General features: G+C 42.3%; 1 long non-coding RNA gene, 1 other non-coding gene and 1 pseudogene across 4 annotated transcripts in view; all 3 read right to left on the bottom strand.

Annotated features, from left to right (window-relative positions):
* The window catches only part of LOC123614514 (uncharacterized), a 116,992-nt gene that overhangs the window by 50,836 nt on the left and 43,445 nt on the right, over positions 1 to 22,711 (bottom strand). The window lies entirely within an intron of this gene.
* LOC123614523 (U6 spliceosomal RNA) lies at positions 743 to 848 on the bottom strand. The gene has a single exon (XR_006721932.1). It is a non-coding gene; the product is annotated as a U6 spliceosomal RNA (small nuclear RNA).
* LOC105062443 (small ribosomal subunit protein uS2-like) lies at positions 4,400 to 20,197 on the bottom strand (annotated as a pseudogene).

Raw genomic sequence — 22,711 nt, 5'->3', positions numbered from 1 at the left:
TTTGAGAAAGATGAGCTTCCATCTTGTTTAAACCATTTTGTTGGGGGGGTTTCTTAGTTACAACATCTGGACCAGCACCCTGAATAATAAGTTTTAAGTCTTTTTCAGCAATTTAGCATGTTCTTCCTACACCTGATCTGCCTCTGCCAGGAAACAAGTTAGTTTCCGTGTCCCACAATATATTACATTTGCAACTTTTCACTTGCAGAAAGGAAACACTTTAGTGAATGCCTGCTAGGAGCCAGTTACTGTGCTGATTGCCTTGCCTGTAATATCTTGTCCAATTCTCCCAACAGACACGAGTCCAGTGTTGTCATTTTTTTAATAAATGAGAAACAGGCTTAGAGAGGTTAGGCTCTTATCCAAGGTCACACAGCTAGGAAGTGGCAGAATTAGGCTTTGAACCCAAGTGATATCGAGGTTGCCTCTTTCCACTACTTGGTACTTGCACCATGGTGTGCACATTGTGGCCTGCATTTGGGTTTTGAGATTTGTTTTCCTTTTGGCTATAACTGATCTCATCTCTGTAACTGTAGGACGTCTACTTTATGACGCCTTTTTACAACCCTCCATCTCTTAGGGCCATGTTTGTTTGTTTTTTATAAATTGTGACAAAATATTCCTAACCTAAAACTTACCATTTAACCATTGTAAGTGCACAGCTCTGTGGCATTAAGTGTATTTCCACTCTCGTACAACCATTCACCACTATCCACCTCCAGAACCTTTTCATCATCCCTGAAAAAATATGGGATGCTTCACGAGTTTGTGTGTCATCCTTGCACAGGGACCGTGCTAACCTTCTCTGTGCTGTCCAACGTGAGTACACGTGCTGCCCGAGTGAACACAGCTGGGGGTGTGGTTAAGTCACTGGTTTTCTAATTCCTGGCTCCTCTCTTGCTTTTCTTTTTTCCCTCTGTGACCTGCTGCCTGCTGCTTAGTAATGAATCGCAGTGTCCTATTCATAGATGCGCCTGTTCAGAGACATGAGCGAGAGGAAGGAGAAATAAACGTGATTCTTTACAAGATGGCCTGGCTTGGGTCTCATCTTCGTCTCTGCCCCATCGATCCCCAGGAGTCTGAGCAAGGAACCGGGAGATGTACAAACTGCCTAATTCGAATCTGGATCAGTTAGTGACTCTGACTGGCTCCACTTCGGGGTCATTGGGGTGAGACTCAGAGCACCACCCAGTGCTAGGCTGCAAGAAGAAATGGGGGTCATCAGAACCACCCCCTCGGTTCATGGGTCAGACCACACAGGCTCCAACCAGGCAGGACTCCTGACCCTGTCCAGAGCTCTCTCTACCTTGACCTCTGCTGGCAAGTCTCGTCCAATACTCTCCTTTTCCCTCTTACGTCTATTTAAAAGACTCCCTAAAAGCCTTTTAAAAGTCTATTTAAAGCCTCAGGCTGATCCCTGTATCTCCCAGGCCCAGGGCTAGCGTGCTACTGGAAGACGTTAAAAAAATTGGCACTGTCATGGATGCTGTGGTTTGCCACTCAGATCCCCAAATCATGAACACAGGATTTGTTCCCCTAACCACTGGGAATGCTGTTAGCTAAAGCCCTCAGCTGCCAGCCCTCTCTGGACTGCTCCTTCTCAGGGCAGCCTGCGTCCAGCAACTGGTGCCCTGAACCGGACGGGGCTGTCCTTGTGTAACTGAGCAGGACCCTCCTGTCATCAGTGACCATCTGATATCTGCAATGGTGTTTGCAACTGCTTAACTGTATAATGGTTTAAAGGGTTGTTCTCATGCTCTAGCTGACCAGGGTTGGGCTGGAGAGGAGGGAGGCTTGGGTGGTCTGCCCAACCCCCTCGTGATGCTGGTGCTGCGTGCAGGTATTATGCTCAGTGCCTTGCTCCGGACCCCAGTGCCCTCTTCTTGACCACTTATGGTTTCCTTGTATCTTGTTGCTCAAGGAGGTCCCAGGTGTCAGCCTGCTTAAAAGGCTAAAAGCGTTTATCAGCTTGACTTTAAACTGCAAAATTTTTCTCTAGAGCTCTTTTCTATAGAACCCTTTCTTTGCATCTTTTATTCTAGGTGCAAGAACATTAAGAGAGTCCCAAAGCCAGAAATGAACTTCATATCCAGCAGAGGGAAGGGGACCACTGCAAAACCTGCAAAAAAAAAAATCTGCTAAAACAAGAACAACTTTACAACAATCTGTTACCCTGTATGTGATCTTTAAAGAAACTAGCTCCACCCCTTGAACTTTTACTATAAAACCCCCTACCTTCTCTCCCCAGCAGGCTCACTGTCTTGCAGGCATTAGCTCACTGTGACTTCCTCTGCCTGGCAAAGAAATGAGCTGCCTTTTCTTTTTGAGGGGTGGGTAATTAGGTTTACTTATTTAATTATTTTTTTAATGGAGTTCCTGGGGATTGAACCCAGGACATCATGCATGCAAAACGCATGCTCTGCCACTTGAGCTATACTCTACCACAAAGCTACCTTTTCTACTTCATCCAAAACTCTATCCTCAAGTCTCAATTCAGTAAGCGGGGTACAAAGGCCATGTTCTGGCAACAGTTGCTCCAAGCTCTCCATGGGGCTGCTGAAGCCAGTTACGACGGCTCTGTAGCCCAGCTCCTCTGCCTCGTCCAGTGTGGCTCTTTCCCCTTCTCATGGGCGCTAAACTAGTAGCTCCTCTAATACTCCTCTTACACACTAATCGCCCATCAAAGCCTGCCACCTGGAGCCAACATGCGACAGCTCCAAAATAGAAACAGTGAGCAACTCTTGGTTAATAAATGTTTAATGGGCAGTCTACAGATGCCAACTTAAGTCATCTCTACCAATTATTCCCTTTCATATTCATGAACATTTAAAGTGTCATCACCCCTAATAATAATCTGTAGGTTAAAAGTTCTCATTTCACGTAAATTCCCAGCCTATATGTAGTAACTGCAGGTAAATCGTAGCTAATGCTAAATTAAATGCAGCACTGGCAGCCAAATAATTTCAAAGACAAAATTATTAGACTGAACAGGATGAAACTGCTAATATGTAAACATTTTTTGGTCTTTAAAAATGGCAATTCTGTTGCCAAAGCAATATTGAAGAAAAAGAACAAAGGTGGAGGAATAACCCTCCCAGACCTCAACCAATACTACAGAGCTACAGTCGTCAAAACAGCATGGTATTGGCATAAAAACAGATACATGGATCAATGCAATAGAATAGGGAGCCCAGAAATAAACCCACAGACCTACAGTCAATTAATCTTCAACAAAGGAAGCAAGAATATACAGTGGATAAAAGACAGTCTGTTCAACAAGTGGTGTTGGGAAAATTGTAGCAGCATGTAAATCCATCAAGTTAGAACACTCCTTCACACCATACACAAACAATCTCAGAATGGCTTAAAGACTTAAATATAAGACAAGACACGATAAACCTCCTAGAAAAAAACATAGGGAAAACATTTTCTGACATAAATCTTAGCAATGTTCTCCTAGGTCAGTCTACCCAGTCAACAAAAATAAAAGCAAAAATTAACAAATGGGACCTAACCAAACTTACAAGCTTTTGTGCAGCAAAGGAAACCATAAGCAAAACAAAAAGACAACCTACAGAATGGGAGAAAATATTTGCAAATGATGCAACTGACAAAGGTTTAATTTCAGAATATATATACAGCTCATACAATTTAATAACAAGAAAACAAACAACCCAATCCAAAAATGGGCAGAAGACCTAAACAAGAAATTCTCCAATGAAGACATACAAATGGCAAATAGGCACGTGAAAAAATGCTTACCGTTGCTAATTATCAGAGAAATGCAAATCAAAACTACAATGAGGTATCACCTCACACCAGTCAGAATGGCCATCATTCAAAAGTCCACAAACAATAAATGCTGGAGAGGCTGTGGAGAAAAGGGAATCTTCCTACACTATTGGTGGGAATGTAATTTGGTGCAGCCAATATGGGAAATAGTTTGGAGATTCCTCAAGAAACTAAAAACAGACTTGCCATATGATACAGCAATCCCACTCCTGGGCATATATCCAGAGGGAACTAATTTGAAAAGATATCTGCACCCCAGTGTTCACAGCAGCACTATTTACAATAGCCAAGACACGGAAACAACCTAAATGTCCGTCAACAGACGACTGGATAAAGAAGTTGTGGTATGTTTATACAATGGAATACTACTCACCCATAAAAATAGTTAAATAATGCCATTTGCAGCAACATGGATGGCCCTGGAGAATGTCATTCTAAGTGAAATAAGCCAGAAAGAGAAAGAAAAATACCATATAATATCACTTATATGTGGAATCTAAAAAAAAGAAGAAGAAAAGAGGACACTAAAGAACTCATCTACAAAACAGAAACAGACTCACAGACATAGTAAACATTCTTATGGTTACAGGGGAAAGGGGATGGGAAGGGATAAATTTGGTAGTTTGAGATTTGCAAGTGTTAGCCACTATGTATAAAAATAGATTTAAAAAACAAATTTCTTCTGGATAGCACACGAAATATATTCAATATCTTATAATAACCATTAATGAAAAAGAATATGAAAACAAAAAAATGGCAATTCTGTATGGTTCAACATAATATCCTGTCAAAAATATTTACAAAAAAATTATATTTAATTTAGGATGTAGATACATTCTAATGAGTTTGCTTTCCAAAAGTAAGCATGCTAGGGGTTCTAAAGATTTTAAAAGTGGTCATACCTCTTTGGAATATAGATGTTACAAGCAGAATGTGGAGATGAAAGTCAAGATTATGCCAAGAACTGGGGGCAAAGAAAGGAAACTGACACGCAGACCCATGTGTCACTCTATGACTCATTGTCAAGTTCGAAGTGCTCACTGTCCCTTGGGGTTTCACCCTCTTCTCAAGCTCCCAGAACCACTCTCCAATTTCTCCTTTACTCTTTCTATTCTCATTCTCTTTTCTAGAGGCTTACCTTATCTGCAGGAAAGCATGGCAGGGAGAAGGGTCTATGGCTTAAGGGGAGGAAAAAAATTTTGTGCTATTCTCTCTCCTGTCCATGAAAGGCTTTTTCATGATGACACCAACATTTGAGAGTTTCCTATGTTCATTATCCTTTCAGACTCCCAAGACAATGCCTTGAATCTTTACAAATAAATGAGCTGATTCACTTCACCAAAAATGCTGTCCTGATAAACACCATTCATGGGAAGAGGCTCTGAGTTTAGTCTGTTCTGTCATTTGATTATTTTGTTTATTGTGCTTGCTGATTAGACACATAAGCATCTGGGCTTCTGATTTAAACTTTATACAACTTTGAGAGTCTAATAATTGGTGTAGAGCACTTGAAGCCCTCGCAACATGGGTTCCTGTGACCATGCTTACCCGAGCCTGGACCTGCTGCCTTCCCTTCTCCCTCATCCCAGGTGGGGTGCCTGTGAGAGTGCGGGGAGGGAGGGGCATGGGGCCAAGAGGCTCTCCATCTGCCCAGGATGCTCTCCAGGACCTGGTGGGGCAGACTGAGGTTGGCTGAGCCAGGCCAGGGGAACAGGAATGGTGTAGATGCCCAGGCCCAGTCCTTGAGAAACTAAAATCTTGTAGGCAGGAGCATTCAACACGCAGAGCTATACCTGCTATCAGTAAATAGGTGAACTCCTTTAAAAAAAAAATAAGTTGGTTACTGTGAGAGCAATGATTGGTGGAAAGTGGGGCATCAAAAAGGACTTCCTAAGAGGGGGAGGGTATAGCTCAGTGGTCTAGAGCATGTGCTTGGCACATGAGTTCAATCCCCAGTACCTGCACTAAAAAAAAACTAATTAAAAAATAAATAAATAAACCTAATTACCCCCCTTCCCCACCAAAAAGGACTTCCTAAGAAGGCAGTTTCAGTAGACATCATTTTCCTTTTTAAATGTTATGGGGTTTATTTTCTCAGTGTAAAAACAACACACACTCTTGGTAGAAAAATTAGGAAAATCATACACACACACATCATTCCTGTCCCACAACCCAGAGATAACTGCTGTAAATACTTCTTTAATGTTGAATCATTATGTTGTATACCTGATACTAATGGAATGTTGCATGTCAATTATATTTCAATAAAAAATAAAATTGCTTAAAAAATTATCTCATTTAATTTCACTTGGATTTAGCAGAAAAAAAGTGAAGTGAAACTAGAGGAGTGGCTGACTTTTATATATATTTATATATCTTCAAAACAAGTGCTATTAGTTACTAAGGAACTCTTCAAAAAATATTACAAAAATATGAGGCTTTGACATTAGGGTTAATGGGTATTTTTTTTTAAACTTATGCTTCTTAATGGCCCTAAGTTTCCAGATACTGAGCTTAAATGACAGTCTAATCAAAATCCAAAGTCACCATTACTATGTTAAAAACCACAAATCATATTTCCTTTTTTTTTTTTTTGAGAAAAAAAAATGAAACAAAATTTATGCCTAAGTTTACTCTCCAGATGATTCTTCAAAAAAATTATTAGGGTAAAGCTGATCTGTAATGAAAAATATGCTATAAAAATGGCAAACCACTTTCAGGAATTAAAAAAAACACACTCAACATAGGGAAGTGCTTATACCAAGTACCCAAGTTCAAACAGACTGTATTTAATTCAGACAGTCCATCACCATTTCTCATACAGCACGTACTGCTCAAAATCTGACTTGCTTCACATTCAGACCATAACTGTCTTTTAGAGTAATTCCTTTTATTTCCCAGAATATCTAGTGGCCCCTCTTTCCCTTGTTGGGGAAAAAAAAAAAAAAAAAAAAAAGACTTGCACCACCATCTCATGGATAGCAGGCTTCAGTGACATGTCTAGATCCTAATCACATGACATGTGTGATGTCACCACTTTCTTCCTGAAGACGCTTCCATGCAGCCCTCTGACTTCCTGTTGTAAGTTGGGCTCACTGCTGTCTAGGCATGAGGAGCAGCTGTCAACGTCCCAGGATGTCTTGCCATTGTCTTCCTAGATTGGTTTCTTGGATCTCATGTATTTCTCTTTCTTGGGTTCCGTTTCTGCTTGGCTCCACTACAGCTCTGAGTAACTCTTGTAGAAAAAGTATACAGAAGACAATCTTTCAGAGTCCTTGCCCATGTTTGAAGATATTTTTATACTTAGCCTAGCTGGCGTATGTTTGTATGTTCAAATAATTTTCCTCAGAATCTGGAACTTGGTGTTCCCTTGTTTTTGAACATCCAGTGCTGCTGATTAGAGTCTTCTGATCCAGTGCGACTTGAGTCAGACCATCTGATGTTTTGTTACTGAAAACTTTAAGGATATTCTTTTTATCATTGCAGGGCAAAAGTTTTCACTAATACATATCTAGATGGGACCCTGCAATCTGAAGACCAGGTCATTTCTCTATTTTGAGAAAAGTCATATCCTTTCCCCCATGTTCTCATCGTCTTCTGAGACTCCTGTTGGAGGGGGTAGAGGGTGAGCTTCTGAGATCTTTTCCCAGCCTTTTCCACCACTTTTTACATCATGTCTCTGGGTTTTGGAAGTCTTCTTTTTCTAACTTGATCTTCCAGATCACTAATTCAGTCCTTGGCTGCGTCTGTTTTAGTTTTTAGAGTTTTGTGTAATCATTTTTCATTAGAAACTGTTTATTTTCCGTCAACCTATTTCCATTTAAGAGTTTGTGTAAAGAGCAGCTTACGACCACTCCGTGGTTGGTGCAACCCGTTTCGGTGGCCTGAGCAGTGGGGGCTGCAGACCACTCTTCAGTGGCGGGCTGAGCAATCCAGGCCTCAGTGGGGAGCTGCCGGACAGGCACAGAGGGCACCTGCACGCCTTCGGCCCAGTCCGCCATCTCAGGCTGAGTAGCAGTGAACTCAGGAGCGGGAGCCATCTGTTCACCCTTTAATTCCTCCTCGGTCACAGCCTTCTCAGCTGCAGCCTACTCTTCCTTTTCAATCTCTTCAGGATCTCTGTAGAAGTAGAGACCAGGCACGACCTCCCATGGGTGTTCCCGGGAGATGGTGCTACACATGCGCAGAACCTCCTGGGCGAGCAGCCACCACATCAGTCCCACTGACTGAGCTCCCTTGTTGTTGCAAGGGATGGCACAGAGGGGAGTCCATGTTACCCAGGGCGATGGTAGGCAGGTTAATGTAAGATGCCTTGGTGAGAGGCTGGTGGTCAGCCCTGGGATTGGTAATCACCAGAAGTCTCGGCTCCCGGAAAGCTGCCTGGATCTGCTTAGTGAAGTTCCAGGCATGAAGCGGCCAGCAAAAGACGTGGCTCCAGTGGCAGCAGCAAACTTCAGCACAGCTAACTGGCCAGTATGCCTGGAGGATATGACACTGACATCAGCTGGGTTTTCAATGGCAACAATGACATGAGCTGCCAGCAGAAGCTTCTCCCGGGTTCTCTTCAGATTGATGATGTAGATGCCATCACTTTTCCTTTTGTAGATGCACTGCTCCATTTGGAAGTCAAGGTTGGTGCCACCTCAACGGGTTCCTGCTGCAAGGAATTTGAGGATATCCTCCCCCTTCATTTGCAGGACATCAAGGGCTCTGGATATTGTGCAAGTTTCCCTTTAAGTTATGATGGGAACCCAGAACAACGCCATATGGACCCCTCTCTGGGTAGCATGGAAAGCGAGTTCTGTGTAACTTTAATAATCATATTTTCAAGATTTCATTTTCAAGAATTCTAGTTTTCTGATGACTCCTTTCAATGGCAACTTGCTTTCAATTCTGGATATCATGTCCTCCCCGAATATCTCCAATCTCTACTGAGACCATCTCAAAAGTTCTTTCTCCCCAGTATTAATCTCCGTTTTCCCTCCAGGGGAAGGTTGCTTTGCTTGTTCATGGTTCAACTCCTCCTCTGCATGGATGGTTCTCTTTAATTACCTGGTTAGCTCTGTCCTTACATGCTGACCAATGGAGGGCCAGTTCATCCTGGGCTTCCCCTAAGCTGTATTTTGAGCAGTATTTTAGAAGAGGGGAGGACTAGGGATTGGGAAAATCTGGGTGAGGCATCCCAGGTTGACTGTAGTGTTTTGTCTTTATCATTGGGGGCAGAAGTAAGCAAATCACAGTCAAGACAAAGAAGTTAACATGACTAGGAAAACAGTGCCATGCTGGCAGCACAAAAAAGAGAGATGAAACTGGAAGGTTTAGAGTGAGTGTAAGATGACCAACAAAGATTTTTCATGGAGGGAGAGAGAGGCCAGTCTGATGGGGAATGGGAACATTACCACTCCTGCCACCTGCTACTGGCTTCCCAGAGAGAGACTTGAAAACTGACTTCCATTTTTTTTTACTTGCTTCCCCAAGAAACAGAAATATCCACTCCTGCCTCTCCATGGGGTCCTGCAGAACTGGGAGAGAAGCCATGGAGCAAACAGGAAGAGACGAGGCCCTGCTGTTCACGGCGCAAGGACCCAGCACCGTCCTGGCAGCTTGCTCAGGCTCTGGCTCAGCCCCCCATGGGCAGTCTGCCCTATTGCTCAACACCATCGTGACAGGCCGTCCCTTCCTAGTTGACCTTCCAAGTCAATCAAATATCTCTGATGCTCAGCCAGCCCTGATTAGGACAGCAACTTTGATGAGCTTCCCATGTTATTAGAACTTTTTCTTTTAAGGCTACTATTTACGGAAATTTTCAAACATATTCAAAAAGTAAGGAAAACAGATAATGAATCCACATGTGCCCATCACTTAGTGTCTTAGCCCATTTGCGCTAAGAATACCATACACGGGGAGGGGGTGCTTACAGACCACAGAAATATATTTCTCACAGTTCTGGAAGCTGGAGGTCAAGACTGGGGTGCAAGAATGGCTGGGTTCTGGTGGGATCCCTCCTCCTGGTTCACAGACTGCCATCCTCTTGCTGTAACCTTATGTGGGGAAGAGGCAAGGGAGTTCTGTGGGGTCTCTTTTGTCAGGGCACTAATCCCACTTAGGAGGGCTCCATCTTCATGACCTAATCACCTCCCAAAGGCCCCCATCTCCTAAAACCTTCACATTGAGGGTTAAGATTTCAACATATGAACCTGGGGTGTCAGGAGGAGGAAATTTCCTCCTCTACCTCTCGAGTTCTTGAGGCTGGGCTAATAAAACTGACACAAGACAGATTAGGAGAAAAGAAAGTAATTTTAATCATGTGCACAGAAGTCTCATAGAAACAGGACTTAGGCCAAAGTAGGCAGCTTTCATACTTTTTAGACAAAGAAATAATTAATCTGAGAGGAACTGACAAGGCAAAGAAACTTAGGTTTGGGGTGCTCAATTAGTGAAGAATCTAAACAGAGTCTGGGCTTGGAGTGGTAAATTAAAGAAGTAACAAGGTTTGTTTATACAGGCTTCTTGCCTCCCTCTCTGTGACAGTAAAGGTGTCCTTCTATCTCCAGATGCAGGGAGTACGCCTTTCACATGAGCAACTTATCTCCTGCTTTGGGGGAGACAGGAGGGTCAGAATATCCCTCTTGCATTGGCCATTTCTTAAATAACATTTTTTTAAAGTTAGATTTTTCCTGCCTCTTCTTTCTATTTATTTATTTAACTTTATTTATTTATTTATTGTGAGGGGAGGTAATTAGGTTTATATACTTACTTTTTTAAATAGAGGCACTCGGGATTGAACCCAGGACCTCATGCATGCTAGGCATGCACTCTACCACTGAGCTATACCCTCCCCCCTTTAAATAACTTTAATTCAAAATTATCAATATGCCACTGAGGCACATTTTAGGACCACCTACTGGGCCCCAACTTCAACACCTATATGAACACTTTGCCATTTTAAGAGGCTACTTTTAAGCAGGACTCGTTTTTCAAAATGAGATTCTCCTTTCTCATGAGCATATGTCTAGGCCCCATGTCTGGAAATCTTGCGATCAAGCCCAAAAAAACACAGTTTTAAAACACTTCATAAATGATTCTGATGCCCACAGAAAACTGAGAGCCATTGCTGTAATGAACTGAGAACAAGAATATGATTCTACCATACACATGGCACTCAAGTGTTTGATAAACAAGAGAACACCCAGAAGACAAAAGAAAAATGATCACATCATTCCATATAAACATGTAAATGGCGTATAGCAAAAGATCACAAAAAAAAAAGGAAGACACAGAACAGAATGAGAGAAATATTTTTAACATAGACAATGCCATTAATTCATGGAGAGTCCTTATAAACTAGTAATATTTATTCAAAATAGCAGTATCTGTAAAATCCCACAGATAAAGGCTATAAACAGGCATAGACTGTTCAGACTTAGAAGATACTCTGAAAATGACTACTAAATCTAGGTATAGATGCTTTGTCTCTCTAAAGAGAAAAATGGAATCAGGAAAATGCAAATTAAAATAAGGAGAAATCATTTCTACCCATCATATTAGCCAAATTTGAAATGATTCCTAATCTCCCATGTTGGTAAGTTTGGGGAAGAAGGCCACTTCTGTTCACTAATAATAGTGACTATACATTTCTGCAAACTTTTTAGATAGTAGAAATCGGGCACCATGTTTTAAAATGTATAACACACACTCTTAAAACCCAAAATCCTTCTTTGGGGCATCCACCGAGGAAAAATAAAAGTACAAGTATATTAAGACTATGTTTCATAATAGTATCAGCAAATAACATTTACTAAGGACTTACTACTTGCCAGGAGCTGTGCTAAGTGAATTACAAAGATGTCTGAATTAATCCACAGGAGAAGTTTATGAGGAAGTTACCATTATCTCATACAAAAAGAGTAAAATTTAGCAAAGTTGAACATACTGCTGAAGGTTTTTTTAAAACGTGCTAGTACGTGTTGGAGCTGGAATTTGAAACCAGTCAATATGACTGCAGAGTTCACACTCTTGGCCACCACGATGTGCTTCCAAACTAGAGACAAATAACCAAAAACAATCATGAACACTGATGCCCTAGACAGAGGAATAGTTTTTAGGATGAGTTCAACCACTACAAACACAAAATGCCCAGCCCCACTGAAGGAGAATTAATAAAATGGCTGCACTTAGGCTAACAGATTGCTTATTCTTATGCTTGCCCTTAAAACGGTCAACTAACTTGACAAACTGGTTGCTACTCACAGCTCCAGGCCCATTGTTAAAATAAAGCTGCTAATTTTACTGTTTCTACTTTATTCCAAAAAGTAATAAGTAATCAAAAGTAATAATCATGCTTGGTCTCTGAGTCGTTCTCCAGGGAGAAGGTTACAGGACTGTCACCTTACAAAACAATCTGAATTACCAAGAAGACCACGCCTTAGATGCTTATAAGATAAAGAGATCGAAAGAGCAACAACCACTAGCCTCTATAGAATTGATCGCCTAGAGACACCATGACACCACTCTGAGTCTTATGAGAAGAAAATAATTCTGTTGATTGTTATCGATGCTTTATTGTTTGAGCTATGGCTGTATCATCACCCCGCCCCAGCCCCAGGATGGGTTCACAGAGTTGAAGGCACCAGCCTGCTGTGAGCCCCCTTTGCCTCCTTTCTTCTAAGCTCCAAGACCCTGTCTCTGCATTATTTGGCTCGTCAGGGATGGGGGCTGATCTTTTGACAACACCACTCTGGTATTACAATTTAAAACCGCTGTGAGGATAGGAAAATTGGAACAAATATATTTTCCATACAAACAGAAAGAAGTTGTGAGAAAGAAAGCGACAAGTATCAAAGTCTTTCTGGATGGGAAGAGATCTCTCCCCAAGGCAACCTCAACTTCTCCCCGTAAATGCCTGGCTAGAGGACTTCTGACCATCCATGGGCCACATGCAGCTGCCCAATTTTCCATGAGCAGCAGCTCTGCTGGCCTCACCCCAGCTGGCCCTCCCAAGAGAAAGGGTTCGGGGTGTGAGCAACTTTTTTAATTGGCAGAGGAATGGTGAGTATGAGGATTCTCAGGGCACTGAAAACATGGCCTCAGTTTTCCTGGAAAATGACCCCTTGTTTGTTTCATCTCCTTGGAATTTGGAGAGGATGTCACGAATACTAGCTAGGTTTTCACCAAGACCCTGGCTGACTCTGTCCTGAAACCTTAACCCCCTAGTGGAAAGGAGAGAAGCTTCTTAGCAGTGTCAGGGTCACTGCCACCACCTTCTGGGTTTCAGGGCTGACCCTTCAAAGCCATTTCCTCCTAGGTTTTATGTCCAGGATATGGGGAAAGATTCCACAACAAACCACATGCCAGAGCTGCAGCTCTGAATCCAGAGTGCCCAGAAGCATATATTAGAATATGTTCCCACTTAGCCACTCCTTAAAATAGAATTATTTAGAATAATAATCAGTATAAACAAGTCACAAGGACCAATGTAGTGTTATAAGGCAGGATTATGAGTAATCCAATTCTGTGCACCTGAAACTAATAACAGTAACAAAATAAACAAGTAGTAAGTATTAACTTGATAATCTATTTAAGAGACTGTGACAACCACAGTTCCAGGGTTGTTTTTTCTTATCATCAACTGTTATTAATAGCTACTTAACCTAATTTTGTTCTCTCTTCAGATTCATGGGAGTAAACACACTTGTAACTTGTCCAAACCTCTGCCTTGCAGTGAAAATCTTTGAAGCATATTTACTGCTCAAGCCCACTCAGTAATGTGGTATTTCCAGACTGACTCTCCCCACATCAAAGTCCTTACAGAGAGTTCTTTTCCTTGTAGGAAAAGTTTGCTCATTACCAGCTTGTCCAAGAAGGTACGATGTCGCTCTCTTGACATGCCCAGGAGCCCTGAGCACCCTGAACAACTGCACATCTTCCCAACCTTTGAACAAAAGAGAATGAGTCAAGACTGAGTTGAAGCATTAGCTAGGAGCAAAGTGCCAGATTCTGGACAGAATAGTATTTGGGTTCAGATCCCAGCTTTGCCACTTACTAGCTATGTGAACCTGGACAAGGTACTTCACTTCCCTGTGCCTTGGTTGCACTATTTCTAAAATGAGTTCCTCCTTTACAGGTTTAAGAAGCAAATGAAAAATTGTAAGTAAAACATACAGCCCTATGACTGCACAGAGGAAACACTCAATAAACATAATTTGTAGTTATTTCTCTGTATCGTGTAAAAACAACCTTTGATGGACTTGGCCTGCCAGCTGGAAGAGTGTTAAGCCCTTAGCACTGGTACCTCACAGACTGGGCTTCAAATACAGTTCTGCCATTCACTAGCTATGGGATCTTTGACTTTCTTTCTCAACCTTTATAAGCCCTTTCTTCATCTATAAAATCAGAAGTGACTATATTTCTCCACTTAGAGTTATCAGAATGAAATGAAATAACCCATGTGCTTTTCAATGCCTATCACATAGTAAGTATTCAATGAATGTTAATGGCTTATTTAAATTTTTGTACTTTTTATTTCAATTTCTGCTTGAATCAAGTACTTAAGAATTAGAATGCAGCTGATTTCCCTACTAAGATTTTCAGATTCATTACAGTTTTATAGTCAGTCTTCTTCTTCTTTTTTTTTTTTTTTTGAGCAAACCCTGGTATAGGAGTCAGAAAATAAAGGTATTGGACATGACTCTGTCAAGTGCTAGCCAAGTGATCACGAAATATCAGAAGTTTGGGTTTCTTATCTGTTAGATCAGATAAAAATGTCTTCCCTTACAGAGTAGTAAGATTTCCACAGGATAATGAATGAAACATACTTTGTAAACAATAAAACAATACAAAAATGTAAGACTTCATCATTTTCTCAGGACAGATGAGGACTTAATAAATATAAATGGAGCATAATATAGACCTATAAAGTGGTTTCTCCATTGACTTGAATGGATCTTTATTTCTGAATAAGTTTTACATGGGTAAGAATCTCTCAGTTAAAGCTGATTAGGACAGAATCCCATGACAACCACCAGTTCATCAGAGTGTGCACTTTGGAAAATGAAACCAAAAGAACAGGAAATAAATGAGCCTTCTTCACATAGAGAAAGGGGCTAAACTTTACTTCTAGGTGCCAGGCCAAGTCTTTCGGCCACGGACTATGCTTTGGCATTTTATGGATAATACTTGCTTCTTGCTCATCTTTAGTTAACGTCTCAAACTCTCTAATGTAGACAAGCAGCTAAATGTCTGAAGGTCTCTCACTCTTCCTCTCTTTCTCTCCCTCTCTCTAAAAATAAATCCACAAGCATCAACAGAAAGTCTTCACATTTTTTACTAAAAATGAATATTAATTAATTCAAGCAAAAAAAAAAAAAAAACCCATAATATTTCCATTCCTCAAAATTATAGTTGGTGGGTATTTTTCTTGTTTTTTTCCCCTATTTTTCCTTAAAGAATATTTTCTATTTGAATTTATGAATTGATTTATGGCTGAGAAAATTAGATCTGGGATGCAAGAAAATGTATCCGTTTTACCACTTCCCCGTTTACCTCTATGCAGGCAGTAGCACTAGTAACCCAAATATCTAGGCACTGGGATTGCCCATGTTAATCCACCCCTCAAATTTCTATCCATTAGCTCCATGCCAAATGCATTTGTTCTGACCAGGAAGACGCTCGGAGCAGTCAAAACTTTAATGAAACCCATGAAAAAGGAAGAGGAGGAAATGCTTTCATCTTACAATGAGCACATCAACGTGTAAAGAACCTGAAGCCTATCGCCCCAACTACATGCCAACCTGCAGGCAGTGCGAGGTCCGAGAACTTCCTCCTGGTGTGTGAACGCTATCCCTAATTGCCCGACTTAGAAGAAAAAAAGTTAGAGAAATATAAATTGGGGCGTGTGTGTGTAAACATACATTTTTTCAGTGTGTATTTACTGATTATTCAACTCTACGCAGAGGCCTACTAGACACAGAAGAATAAGTGAGAAATGGTCAGCTCTGTCGCAAAGATTTCCTTCTACAAAAGCGGATTTAAAAAAAAAAAAAAGAAAAGCTGGTGAGAGGGAACAATGGGCCATGATTCCTGCACCTCCCACCCCACACACACCAGCAGACCACAATCTGAAGCAGTGTCTATAAGGGAAGACATTTCTATCTGATTTTACAGTTAAGAAACTCGAGCTTCTGTTATTTCTTGAGATCGTTTGGCTAGCACCTGACAGAGTCATGTCCAATACCTTTATATTTCCTGACTCCTATACCAGGGTTTGCTCAAAAAAAAAAAAAAAAAAGAGAGAGAGAGAGAGAGAGAAATTGTATGTAATCCATTCCCTCCTTCAAAACCGTCCATAAGGGATGTGGAGCCCTCCCCACTTCATCCCCAGCTCTTCTCAGTTGGAGTCAATCACTGCACTTCCACCCTCTCCCCAGCACGCACCGCCCACACCGACTTCTCCAGCATCCCCCCAAGTAAACCGCGTGCGTGCGACTGTGCCGGCCCCAGCTCGGGGTCGTGGCCAGAACCGCCTTTCCCCTCCCGCCGCTAAACCCTGCACTTCGCTTCGCCGGGGAGTCTTCCCTTTTCCCCTCACGCTCCGCAACTCGTCCCACCTGCCTCCCGCTGCAGCCCGGCTCTGCTGGGGCCCACCTGCCCAGAAGATGCCATCTCTGCTACTGTGTCCTGTTTTCCATCTCTCTCCCGGGCTCCAACCAAGACCCTGAAGAGGCAAGGAGGACCCACCATGTCTTTCTCCTCTGTGCCCTCAAAGTCAAGGGCAGAAATATTCAAGAAATCTGTGGGCTTGAGGAGACCTGGCGAATAACATAAAGTGAACAAATTAAATGTGATTAAAAAAAAAAAGCTTGAAGTCTCTAGATGTTTCAGAATTCAGGATTTTTCAGATTTTAGGCAGTAATGCAGAGCAAACACATGTGTTACGTAATATGTTCCATTTGGAACTCCAGAGCAACGGCGTGTATTCAAACACATTAATATTTATGCTCAGAAATAAATACACTATATGGGATAAAGACTATAAATAACCTGACATTATTTTAGGTCACGTTTTGGTACCAAATGAATTCGGTGTTAATTTTTTTAAAGTCGGCTTTTAGAACTTTCCAATGATCAGAACTGTGGGTAAGGTTACACAGGCTATACCAGTTCAAGTCCCAGATTTGCACTTACTGTGACGTGTTAGATCACCTATGAAGAAAAGACCTAATTATTGTATAAGGTTGGTAATGAAGTTCAAAAATTTTAATGAGATAATATATAAATACTTAGTAAACTGTAAAATATGATTTAAAAAAAAGGAAATCTGTGGGTTTGAATTAAATAGACTATAAGGCAGCCTGTGCTGACCATCTTCAGAGGGACCCCTAAAGAGCAAAAGGAGAGGGGAAAGAATCTTAAAAGTAAGAGCTGGCAAAGCTTACAGATATACAGATTATAAAATCTCTGAAATGCCCATGGATAAAGGGCACAGGCTCCTACAAGTGCCAACAGAAACTCTTAGCTAAATAAATAGTGACGTAACATTAGCAGAATCAAAATAAACCTTTTTAAAAACAGTCTGTGAGCCACAGATTTAAACTTGTAAACTGATTCTTAAAGGGGCACAGACAGAGGTGAAGAATCATTAGGAACGTCTGCACCATGAAGCAGCAGTGTACTGCCTAACACAAAGCCTCTGAAGTCACACAGCTTGAGTTCAAATTCTGGTCCTGCCATTTGATAGCTGTGTGACCTTGGACAAGTCCCTTAACTTCTCTGGGCCTCAGTTTTCAATGATTTAAGGAGATAATCTGGTAAAAATGCTTAGCATAGTTCCTAACACATAGTACAGGAAGACCTGCTAGCAGGCTATTATATAAAGCCAGGCAAGTGTATGAAAAGTGAGAGAAACAGAGGAGGCAGGATGCATCTGGTCTCAGCAGACCGAAAGGATGGAGTTGCCATCCACTGTGCTGGAGGAGGCTGTTGGAGAAGACTTTTAGGAGGGTGACTGGGCATTTGGCTATGGATGTGTTGAGTTGGAGAAGCCCTGTACACATCCAAGAAAGGATATCAGGGACACAGTCGGATGTCAGAGGCAGCTGGTGTCTGGAATCCAGGAGAGAAGCTTTGGGTTGACCTTGATTATGTGTTAAAAGCTACAGTCCCCTAGCTCTGGCTTTACATTGTCCTACCATAATGAGTCTTGAAACTGTGGTTCTCAATTTTTGGTGTTCACAAAAATCACCAGGAATGCTTACAAAATACTGATTCCTGGGCTTCAACCCCAGAGAGTCTAAATCAATTACTCTGGGGTTGGGGGACGAGTGGAGAGGAAGAGAAATTTGCATTTCTGAGCTCTAGAGAATCTGACTAAGCTGACCCATGGATCAACCTATGAAAAATCTTGGGGTCCCTTCCCTCCTTCCCAACTCAAATATTCCAGCCACTTGGACAACATTTACTTAATTTCTCCAACAACCCAGGAAAATACACCCTCCTTCAAAATACTCAGGAGGTGGGGGAATGTGGGTCTGGGCAAAGAGTGATGACACTCGTTGAAAGCATGTTTCACTTGCTATTTCACCACAGAGAGTCTGAATGTTGGATTCCTCTCCCCCCCCCCCCATTTCCAGCAGGGGCAAGCCAGGAGCTCAGGAGGAAAGTAGCCCCAGGGTGGTCCCCTACCCTTCTCATTTGTGTCCCTTTCCTTAAGTGTTATTCACCCAAATCCCACGTGCCTTCATGTTGTCGCAGATTCCTTCTGTTTGTCATAGAATCAAATAATTTGGATAATTTTTCCATACTAAAATGTTAGTGACTCAATACGTTACTTCTGTCAGAGTTTAGCTGGCGGAAAGGGCAACCATTCAACAAAGGGATTACTTTCTTATGGTGAAATTTCAGACAATGTGGCAGACAAAAGAAGGAAGGAAAGATCTTAGTATCTTGGGGTGGGTGACCTCTGGTTCCCCCAAATACAAGACCTGTTATAACTACCTGTCCTGTCCATGCACACAACTAATGGTGCTGCCAGGAGACTGTGCCTCTGAGCACTATGACTGAGGGAGGGTACCTGCCCAATGGCCAAGCTGAGGTGAACTCACCCCCGCATTCGCACAGAGGCCACGCTGCACATGGGCTGGATGCCAGGGCAGGCATTCCTGTGAAACCAGGATGCTTTCAATGGGAGATTTTGGCTTGACACCTCCCCGTCAGCCTGGATGAACTTTCCTTAGACCCACCCCACAATCTAAGGACTCTTTGTACCCAACTTGTCTTCCTGTCCTTCTCTTCCCCAGAGCTCAGACTTGCTTCCCTGATAGCTCCCCCAGCCTCTTCCAGCTCCCTCCCCATTTTCTTCAAGGCATATTCCCCATTAAATTCCTTGTACATCTAATCTTCTCTTGATGTCTGCTTCTTGGACGAGCTGAACTAACACATGCACTTCATCCCCAGGTCCTGCAAATGCCTCTGGTGTCCACAGCACTGGCCTTAGCCCACATGTGAGCTCACCCCTTGTGCTGACAGCATCCCCCTCCAGCATGAGCCAAGGTTTCCACTTAACGTCAGAGCCTTACCAACACCATAGGGGCCTCTTAGCCTGACTGCAAGTACAGATCTGACATGCAGCGATGTTTGCCTCCCAGGGGGACCCTCAGTCAGTGGGAGCTGGAAGCTACTGCAGCAATTTCGCAGCCTCCCTCCCTTCAGGAGGGTAATGTTGGGAGGAATTCTCTGCCCTTCTCAGCAGGTCCCGGAGGAATCAAGTGCACAGTGGCCATAGCAGGCAGCCTTCCATAGCGCACCCTTATATTGGCTTTCCCTTCTTCCCTGCCTCACTTTCCCCACTCCCTCCCTCCTGCTTCCTGGAATCATCTCCCACATAAACTTCCTCTACACCAGTCCTTGCCTCAGGCTCTACTTTCAGGGGAATGCAAACCAAAACACTGATACCTGAGTTGTAGCAACAGTCATGTTAACAAAACTCTCCTCTGACAAAACAATGCTGACTGTCTATGTGGACTACGTGGTTCTAAAATATTCTGAATTTAAGTATCCTATACCTAATATCAGTCACACAATAGAACACAGTGCTTCCTCAGAGGGTGTGGCCCCCACCGATGGTCACCTCCTAGTAATCACGCCACTGTGTAGTCCCCTCCCCATTGAAGAGTAGAATAAAGGAGAAGTGACAGTGTGTGACTTCCAAAGCTAGGTCATAAAAGGCACTGCGGTTCCACCTCGGTCCCCTAGATCTCTTAGTCTAGGGGAAGCTGGCAGCCACACTGTGAGGACACTCCAGCGATCGATCCTGCAGAGAGGCCCGCATGAAGGTAAACGGAGACCTCCCTCCAGTAGCCCACACCACTTTGCCAGCCCTGCAGGTGGAAGCAGATCCTCCAGTTCCCATGGGCCTTCAGAGGACCTCAGCCCCAGCAGACATCTGTCTGCAACTTCATGAGAAATCTCGAGCCACAATCACCCCAGCTAAGTTGCTCCTGAATTCCAGATCCACAGAAACTGAACAAAAGTTAATGATGACTCTTGTTTTAAGCTAAGTGTTGAGGTGATTTGTTATATAGCAACAAGTATATAAAAAGGGATAGACTGAGTGTTCTCACAGCTTCACATATAGAAACTCATTCACACTCATACCAATACGATGAGGTAAGCACTTTTTAGTAGCCCCATAGTGCAAAAAAGAAAAAAAGAAAGAAAACAAAGGAGGCACTGAGAAGTCAAGTACAAGGCAGGGCCACTCACTTACGAAGTAGAACAGAGCAGAGATGGAAACCAGGCGGTCTGGCTCCAAAGTCTATGTTCCGAACCACCACACTGCCCTGCCCTGAGTGTGGGAGTTGCCTTGGGAAGAAAGTATTTGTGTTTCTTAGCTTATTCTGAGTAATACTTTGTACTCTGAAAAACTTCCTCTCTGTTTTGGCATTTATACCATAGTACTTTTTTAGAAATTGACTCCAGTTCAGGGCATGATTTTTGACTTGGAGTTAAACATTACTTTCTTCCAGAAAACACAGTTTTAATACTATAAAGTGTCTTTGGGGAAAAAAGTATTCAGTGACCAAAAGTTCACTTCACCACCAAACTACAGACCCTTCGAAGCAAGGCACACCTCTTTTCAGCCCATCAGCGATGTTTATTCGTCCTCAGTGGATATATGGGACATTGCAGAGGAAATAAAAAACAGCCAGCAGGCACTATATACAATAGCCAAAACATGGAAACAACCAAAATGTCCACTAACGGATGACCAGATAAAGAAGTTGTGATACACTTATACAATGGAATACTACTCAGCCATAAAAAAGAATAAACTAATGCCATTTGCAGCAACATGGATGGACCTAGAGATCATCATTCTAAGTGAAGAAAGCCAGAAGGAGAAAGAAAAATACCATGATAACACTCGTGGGTGGAATCTAAAAAAAAAGAAAAAAAAAGACACTATGAACCCATCTACAAAACAGAAACAGACTCGCAGACATAGTAAACAATCTTATGATTACCAGGGAAAAGGGATAGGAAGGGATAAAGTTGAGAGTTTGAGCTTTACAAATGTTAGCCACTATATATAAAAATAGGTTAAAAAAAGTTTCTATTGCATAGCACAGGGAACTATATTCAATATCTTATAATAATCTTTAATAAAAATGAATATATGTATGTATATGCATGACTGGGGCACTGTGCTGTACACCAGAAATTGACACATTGTAACTGATGGTACTTCAATTAAAAAAAAACAAAAACCCAGCTAGCAGGGAATCTTCCCTGAAACCCTACCACCCTAGTTAATCTGCAAAATTTGTCAATTGTTGACGTTATCTTGTATTTCTGGCCCTTTCTGTTAACCATCTACCTTGTTCAACAATCAGCTTTTGGCATCAAAGACTAATGGCTTACATGTCTTCTACTTCCATAGTGCCTTACACATAGTAGGCTCTCAAATGGTTGCTTATTTAAGACATTTCAAGCCTTCCAAAATAAAAATCATTCAGTTTGGGGGAGGGTGGTGGTGAAGTAATCAGGTTCGTTTGTTTATTTGTAATAGAGGTCCTGGGGATTGAACCCAGGACTTCGGGCATACTAAGCACGTGCTCTACCACTGAGCTATAAACCCCTCCCCCAAAACCATTCCATTTGTTCCTTGAACTGTTCCAAATGCCACATGCATCTCTTGCTCTGGCATTCATCATTTCTCTGCTGAGAGTCAGCTAAGCCATCCTGTCAGGTTGGAAATAAAAGGGCAAAATGACAGTGTTCCAAGGGTTCTAACTGGGCCCAATGGAACCAACCCAAAGAACAGTGTAGGGCTGCTAAACTCAGTTGTGAACTCTACACTTTAGGAGGGACATTGGCAGGCTGGAGCTGCCCAGAGGAATGCGACTAGAAGGAGAAAGGTCTAAAAACCTAACCATGAAGAAGGCTAAAAGATGCAGAGATGTTTAGTTTGGAGAAGACTATACATGGAGCACGTGCCCAAGCATTTGAAAAGCTGGCCCAGGAAAGGAGGAACATGCTTATTCTAACTTAGGGACACTTCCCTTTCCAATGGGATGTTAATACGTGGCTCTCAAGAAAAGAGTTGGGTGGGTGAAAGAATTTGGAAAATGCTACAAAGGCAATCCGCCTCAGATTCACAAGGCACATTAGCATACAAAAGGTTCTGAGAAAATCTTCTAATAAAGAAACCTGCGGTAGAATTTATCACTTATTGTGTACACAACTCTCTTATATCCCCATATAATGCCTATTAACATCCCAAACACAGAGCATTAGGAAACGCTGCCCTAAGAAACAGAACTAGGGCTGGGTTTGAGAAATTATGTAGAGGTGTATTTTGCTACAATATATAATACTTCCCACCATTCAGGCTGGCCAAAGACAGAATGGGCTAACTTATGAG

The sequence above is a fragment of the Camelus bactrianus genome, chromosome 7 (genome assembly GCF_048773025.1).
Source record: "Camelus bactrianus isolate YW-2024 breed Bactrian camel chromosome 7, ASM4877302v1, whole genome shotgun sequence".
Classification (NCBI taxonomy): domain Eukaryota; kingdom Metazoa; phylum Chordata; class Mammalia; order Artiodactyla; family Camelidae; genus Camelus; species Camelus bactrianus.
The sequence above is the reverse complement of the archived record's forward strand: the minus strand, read 5'-3'. Positions and strand labels throughout refer to the sequence as shown.